General features: G+C 41.9%; 1 pseudogene; it reads left to right on the top strand.

Moving 5' to 3' along the window:
- The first annotated feature begins 2155 nt into the window (after nucleotides 1-2155).
- LOC132242757 (glyceraldehyde-3-phosphate dehydrogenase-like) lies at nucleotides 2156-3329 on the top strand (annotated as a pseudogene).
- The last annotated feature ends 4608 nt before the right edge of the window (nucleotides 3330-7937 follow it).

The raw sequence follows: 7937 nt of genomic DNA on the forward strand, positions 1-7937 counted from the left end.
AGGAAGGGTGCATGAGAGGCATGAACTTTAAACTGTGTGGAAATTGATAAGACAGACAGTGTGCAGATAACCAATCACAAGGTCGTGAAGCAAGCACATATACAAAAAAGAGCGTGCTCCCCTCCTCCTCTTCCCTGGCACAGTGCACAAAGGTTACCTGATGCTCCTGTTGTGGGGGGCACATCTCCTGAGCCCACATGGCTGACGGCCTGTTGGGCCTCCACTCATGGACTAGTTGACTTTAATTAGCTTGGACGCTGAACTACTCCTGATTGTAACATGGAGAGGAAGCTCTGAACACTGGCCTACTCCTGCTACCCTAGCTGCACCTTTTCCAGGACTCGCTTCTCCCAATAAACTTTCATTCCATTAATCATTTTTGTCTGAGACTTCATTTTTCGATTTTCATAAGACAAGAACTTAGCCTCAGAACACCCACATCTTTGGTTGTACATAGAGGGGACGGAGCCATCAACATGGTCAAATGGGGTAACACTGAGAAGTCAAGCAAGTTGAGAACAGACTTTGGATTTAGCAGCACAGAGGTGGGAGTTTATTAGTGACTGTTAAGGAAAAAGATGGTTTCTGAATTCCCTCTCAGACCGCCCCTCCGGTGCGTAGGGCCGCCATCATCGCCAGGCCCTGGCGCTGGGCCGCCTGGATTCCTCATATCCTCCACTGCCTTCCCAGCAGATCTGTGTCAAGGGCGGCCTTTTCCTCTCACAGCCACTCCCTGCTAGAACAGGGCACAGTGCTGTGGTAGCCGCCATACGTACACATTTAACAAGTGGCTTCCAGAGACGGTATTTCTCAATCAAAGGACATTGTTTACATGGATGAAATTTCAGCCCAAAGAGCTTGCATTTCAGAAGTGAGCCTGGAGTGTGTAGGAAAGGGAGAGCTGGACAGAAAGTGATGGGCACAGGTCCCTGGTCCCAGCTCTTCTGTCAACAGCTCCATTGCTTTGCATCTCTCAACTCGCTTCTCTTGGCCAAAGCTGCCCCATCTGTGAAACAAGGGGTTCGGCTGACAGATTCTCGCTCTGTCCAGATGACAGACCCCGTATGAGTGGCTTTGTGTATAAGTGTTACTTTTCAGAACATCAAGGATTTCTGATACATTTAATTTTACTATAAAAATAATTTTTCCAGCAAAAAAATAGGCCTCAATTCTATAGTTTTATTGGACTTATTTGATTGTATATGTTTTATTAGACATAGGCTGTGGGAAAAGGAGCAGCTGTTGACCCTACCCAGAATCTCACTTTAGAGCCATTTATTGCCTACTCGGATAGAGACTGTACACTTATTTAAGAAAAATGAATGGTAGAAAACTTTGAATTGAGAAAATCCTACTCATTGACTAATTCTTTTATCCCTGGATTTGGAAAAAGATAAACCACCAATTGATTAAAATTCTAGAGCAATTTTAGCCACAGGAAACCAGATTTCTAAGCCAGGGTCCCTGCTAGACAATCTCTAACTAGCGTCCCCTCCAGCTGAGTCTAAAATTCTACAAAGAAGCACCTTCTTCCTCTTCAGCCAAGAGCCATGGGTGAGGCCAGAAGCTAAAGTCAGTTGCTTCCCCAGAAGTTGAATGGGTTTATTTTATTTTAGATAATAAATTAAATAAGGTTTCGGGAAGGGGCTTTAGAGATGAGATATCAAAAACTGCCAGTTATACTCCTCTGTAAAAGTGAGGGCCGCCGAAGGAAAGAGTAAAGGACCATTTAGAAATTTCAACCTCAGAATCAAAATATTTGTGCAGACACAGACATGTATGAGCATTCCTTAGAAAGTAAAGCAGGGAAAGAATTGATTACTTCTTTTCTGCCTCTGCTTAGAAAGCCCAATATATGCAATTACCACAGTAGCCTCTAGATGGCAGCCAAAGAAAGGAAAGAAAATTCTTAGTAGGGGAGACCAGTAGAAACTAATTAAAGCTACGAAAACAAATATATATCTATATCTATATCTATATCTATCTATCTATCTATATCTATATCTATCTATCTATCTATATATATATATATATATATATATATATATATATATATATATATATATATATATATATTTAAATACAGCAGAATAGGAATAGACAGACAAGCTCTCTGCTCCTCCTGTTCGTCAGACAGCTGCTCCTCCTGCGCAGTGCCAGCCACAACTCTGAGACATGATGGTGAAGGTCGGAGTGAACAGATTTGGCCACATTGGGTGCCTGGCCACCTGGGCTGCTTTTAACTCTGGCAAAGTGGATATTGTCGCCATCAATGGCCCCTTCATTGACCTCAACTACATGGTCTACCTGTTCCAGTATGATTCTACTTATGGGAAGTTCAAGGGCACAATCAAGGCTGAGAATAGGAAGCTTGTCATCAATGGAAAGTCCATCTCCATCTTCTAGGAGCGAGATCCTGCCAACATCAAATGGGGTGATGCTGGTGCTGAGTATGTTGTGGAATCCACCGGTTTCTTCACTACCATGGAGAAGGCTGGCGCTCACTTGAAGGGCGGAGCCAAGAGGGTCATCATCTCTGCCCCTTCTGCGGATGCCCCCATGTTTGTGATGGGTGTGAACCATGCCAAGTATGACAACTCCCTCAAAATTGTCAGCAATGCCTCCTGCACCACCAACTGCTTGGCCCCCCTGACCAAGGCCATCCATGACAACTTTGGCATCATGGAGGGACTCATGACCACAGCCCATGCCATCACTGCCACCCAGAAGACTGTGGTTGGCCCCTCTGGGAAGCTGTGGCATGATGGCCGAGGGGCTGCCCAGAACATCATCCCTGCTTCTACTGGCACTGTCAAGGCTGTGGGCAAGGTCATCCCTGAGCTGAACAGGAAGCTCACTCACTGACATGGCCTTCCGTGACCCACCCCCAGTGTGTCAGTTGTGGATCTGACCAGCCGCCTGGAGAAAGCTGCCAAATACAGTGGCATCAAGAAGGTAGTGAAGCAGGCATCAGAGGGCCCCCTCAAGGGCATCCTAGGCTATACTGTAGACCAGGTTGTCTCCTGTGACTTTAACAGTGACACCCCTTCCTCCACCTTTGATGTTGGGGCTGGCTTTGCCCTCAGTGACCACTTTGTCAAGCTTGTTTCCTGGTATGACAATGAATTTGTCTACAGCAACAGGGTGGTGGACCTCATGGTCCACATGGCCTCCAAGGAGTCAGAGCCCCCTGGACCACCAGCCCCAGCAAGAGGAAGAGAGGCCCACAGCTGCTGGGGAGTCCTTGCCCCAGATGGATCCCTCAACACACTGAGAATCTCCTGACCGCAATTTCCATCCCAGAGCCCCTGAAGAAGGGGAGGGGCTTAGGGAGCCCTACCTTGTGCACCACCAATAAAGTTCACTGTACCCAGCCAAAAAAGAAAAAAAAAAAGTAAATAGATAAAATGTGAAGAAAAAAAACAAAACTAAGGAAACTTTGCATATGATATATAACCAATTTCTTAAGAGAAAGTCCCATTCCAAACTACTTAGAATTCTAAACCAATTAATAACTTACTTGGAAGAAGAAATAAAAGGCATACAAATTGGAAAATAAGAAGTAAAATAGTCGTCATTCACAGATGACATGATACTGTACATAGAAAACCCTGAAGACTCCATCAAAAAGTTATTAGACTTAATAAATGAATTCAGAAAGGAGGCAGGATACAAAATTAATGACAAGAAATCTATGGCATTTCTATACACCAATAGTGAACTTACAAAAAGAGAGACTAAAAAATCAATCCCATTTACCATCGCTCTAAAAAAATTAAGGTACCTAGGAATAAACTTAACTAAGGAGGTAAAAGACCTATACATGGAAAACTACAGGACACTGAAAAATGAGATAGAAGAAGACATAAACAGATGGAAGAACATATCATGTTCATGGATACATAGAATCAACATCATCAAAATGTCCATACTACCCAAAGCAATCTATAGATTCAATGCACTCCCCATTAAAATACCAATGGCATATTTCACAGACCTAGAATAAACTTTCTAAAAATTCATCTGGAATAAAAAAAAGACCCCAAATAGCTGCAGCAATCCTGAGAAAGAAGAACAAAGTAGGTGGGATCTCAATGCCAGATATCAAGCTATAATACAAAGCCACTGATCTCAAAACAACCTGGTACTGGCACAAGAACAGACATATAGATCAATGGAATAGAATAGAGAACCCAAAAATCGACCCAAACCACTATGCTCAATTAATATTCAATAAAGGAGGCATGAACATACAATGGAGTCAAGACAGTCTCTTCAATAAATAGTGTTGGGAAAATTGGATAGATACATGCAAAAAAATGAAAATAGACCACCAACTTACACCATACACAAAAATAAACTCAAAATGGATAAAGGACTTAAACATAAGATGGGAAACCATAAAAATACTAGAGGAATCCATAGGCAGCAAAATCTCAGACATATGTCGAAGCAATTTCTTCACCGATACTGCTACTAGGGCAATGGAAACTAAAGAGAAAATAAACAAATGGGACTACATCAAAATGAAAAGCTTCTGCACAGCAAAAGAAACCATCAACAAAACAAGAAGAAAGCCCACTGCATGGGAGAACATATTTGCCAATGTTATCACCGATAAGAGTTTAATCTTCAACATTTATAGGGAACGCATACAACTTAACAAAAGGAAAATAAACAACCCAATAAAAAAAATGGGCAATGGACCTACATAGATACTTTTCAAAAGAAGACAGAAGGAAAGCCAAGAAACATATGAAAACATGCTCAAAGTCACTGATTATCCAAGAGATGCAAATCAAAACGACAATGTGGTACCATCTCACACCTGTCAGAATGGCTATCATCAACAAATCAACAAATGACAAGTACTGATGAGGATGCGGAGAAAAGGGAATCCTAGTACACTGCTGGTGGGAATGAAGAATGGTACAGCCACTGTAGAGAACAGTATGGAGTTCCCTCAAAAAGTTAAAAATGGAACTTCCATTTGATCCAATGATCCCACTTCTAGGAATATATCCCAAGAAACTAGAAACACCAATCAGAAAGGATATATGCACCCCTATGTTCATAGAAGCACAATTCACCATAGCTAAGCTTTGGAAACAGCCTAAGTGCCCATCAGCAGATGAGTAGATTAAAAAACTGTGGTACATCTACACAATGGAATACTATGCTGCGGTAAAAAAGAAGGAATTCTTACCATTTGCAACAGCATGGATGGAACTGGAGAGCATTATGCTAAGCGAAATAAGCCAGTCAGAGAAAGATAAATATGACATGATCTCACTCATTTATGGAATATAATGAACAACATAAACTCATGAACAAAAACAGATCCAGAGACAGAGAAGCATCAATCTGACCATCAAACCTCAGAGGGAAGGTAGAGGAGGGTGGAGGTAAGGGGGAGAGATCAACCAAAGGACTTGTATGCATGCTTATAAGCCTAACCAATGGACAGAGACAACAGTGGGGTGAGGGCATGAGCAGGGGGAAGGGGGGTTTAGGGGGGTAAAGGGAGGATAAGGACACATATGTAATACCTTAATCAATAAAGGAATTTTAAAAAATTTAAAAAAATAACTTACTTGGGATACATTTGTGATCATTCACAATTATAATGCCAATATTTATGCCTTGCTTTATGCATTAAACATTACTGTACTAGGTGACTCCTAAAGTCCCTCTAAGTTCTAAAATTCCTGAAAAGTAGTATACAAATTCAGTTTTGCAACTTGAATTATATTTTTGATAGATTTTTAACAGTCTTCATGTAGATAGTTCTGCTTTGCCTAGCAGTTCCTAACCTTTGGAACAATGATCTGAAATGAGATCAGTGATATATTCTGGAACCATTCATTTGTAGGAGAGCCTGTTGGGTCTATGCCCTCCCTTGGGCCGCAGCTCCTTGGCTCATGGCTGCTGTGTTAAGAGTCTGGGGCCCAACACAGAGTAGGTGTTCAGAAGTGTTGGGTGAATTGTGCTGATTCAGTAGAAGATCCTGTGTGTCAGGAGCCCTTAAGTGAGGCTGCAGATGTGCTAGGATGGGTGGGGGTGTTGAAATGTGGAGGGCTTCTCCCGGAGCCAGGCCTGGAGTTCAGCAACTTGCAACCTGGACCGCCTGGATCTCAGAGAGCTCTGAGGGCATAACTTGGCAACAGGTGTTGAGGCCAAATGGCTCTTGGAACCAATATCCCCCAAAAAGAAGCTGACCTCACCTCCAGGGTCAGCCAAAGTTGAAGCAAGCCCAACACCCAACTGCAGTAACAGAATCTGGAAAACACAGAGCCAAGTATCAAATGACAAACTTCCCATTTATATGGATGAATATCTTCCTGACAGCTTGCCCATTCAAAACCTTACTAATATGCGGTTCAGAAAGAAAGAAAAAAGTCTAAAGTGTTCACTATTTAAAAGGTTTCTTTTCCAAAAAACTAAGGATCTTTCACAAAAACATAAATTCATAGAGTCTGAGTGGACTGAGAAACCACCGAATCTATTCCATACCTCCAGGCAGAGCAGCCAAAAGCAGAAAACAAAAACAAATTTAAAAAACCTGCCTCCTTTCCTTTTCATCAAGTTTCCAGAGAAGATTTGACCAGGTACCCCTTCCTCTTTCTCTTCAGCATAGTTTTTAAAAATGTCCAACTGTGATCTAGATTTAAATTTAGGCAGCTCCACTTACTGGCTATGTGAGTTTAAGCAAGCTACCTAACCTCTCAGAGCCTCACTTTCTTTATAAAATGAGTATTAGAATATGTACTGATTATAGGTTGCAAGGCTTGAGTAAAAATATATGTAAATTATGCATGTTGTTGTGCCACTATAGCTAATAAAAAGTACTTTGTCCCTTCTCTTCTCTCCTCCGTGTGGGCAATGGTTGGGTTAGATTAGAATAATTGGGGAAGCACTACAGAAATGTAACATGTTTGGGATACCAGATAGTCTACTTTGCTCAATTCAGCCCCACAGATGAAAATTACCCCCTGGTCCATATAATTTTCAAATATATTGCTGAATAAATCATGTGGCTGAAAAATCTGATTATCTCAGCCCAGAATGTAATCCCATGTCACATAAATGCAAGCAAACATTTTCACATGCTTAGAAACACACTGAATTTTTAGTATATTATGTTGTCAATCCAGGAAGATCTTTTTGTGCTGTGTGTAACTTTGCCTAGAGTTGTTGAAAGTTTTGCAAAATTTCATTAACCAGGTTAATGTCACTAGGTCTAAAACAAAAGTATGAGTTACCGGCACAATATTCCTGTGTCGGTTCACATTGTCATTGTTCAGTTCCTGGCAATTCCATGCAGAGGGCATGGGACCCATCTGTCTATTATATCACACTTGCAGCATTATGCAAATTAAAAATAACCTTTGTGAAGAAGGCTATAATACCCATTCATTTTGGGAGGGAAAAGGGAGAGCTAAAATATATATTTATTATCAAACAAGCGCACTGGGTCTGATAGGCAGCTGCCAACCTGGGTGTTCCCAGCCAACAGCTCACAGGGGTCTCCCGGGTTTCTTCCTCTAGGCATATATTTAGAGAGCAGGCCCTACTAGCCGGACCCCAGAGGCTTCGGGGCCCTTGCAGTGCACCCTTGGCCTGGGTTCCTAACAGAAACCAGCTTTGAATGAGGTTTGGATAGGAATGTCTTCCCCACAGGCCCCCAGGGGAGTCCCCTAAGCATTCCCAGGAGCATGATAGTAAGAAGCTAAAAAAATTCCTTGACAAGTGGAATAAGGGAAACTGAGACAAAATAATTAAACAAGGCAAACAATTTGAGCAATTTACAGTCAGCTAATGAATCACAAGGTTTTATCTTTCCTAACCAAGGACACTTGGTTTACACATTCCAGACCATCCAGGGGTAGAACACCTTCTTCAATGCCTTTCTTGATGATGTTTTCAAAAATGAAACT

Source organism: Myotis daubentonii, chromosome 1 (assembly GCF_963259705.1).
Source record: "Myotis daubentonii chromosome 1, mMyoDau2.1, whole genome shotgun sequence".
In the NCBI taxonomy this organism is placed as follows: domain Eukaryota; kingdom Metazoa; phylum Chordata; class Mammalia; order Chiroptera; family Vespertilionidae; genus Myotis; species Myotis daubentonii.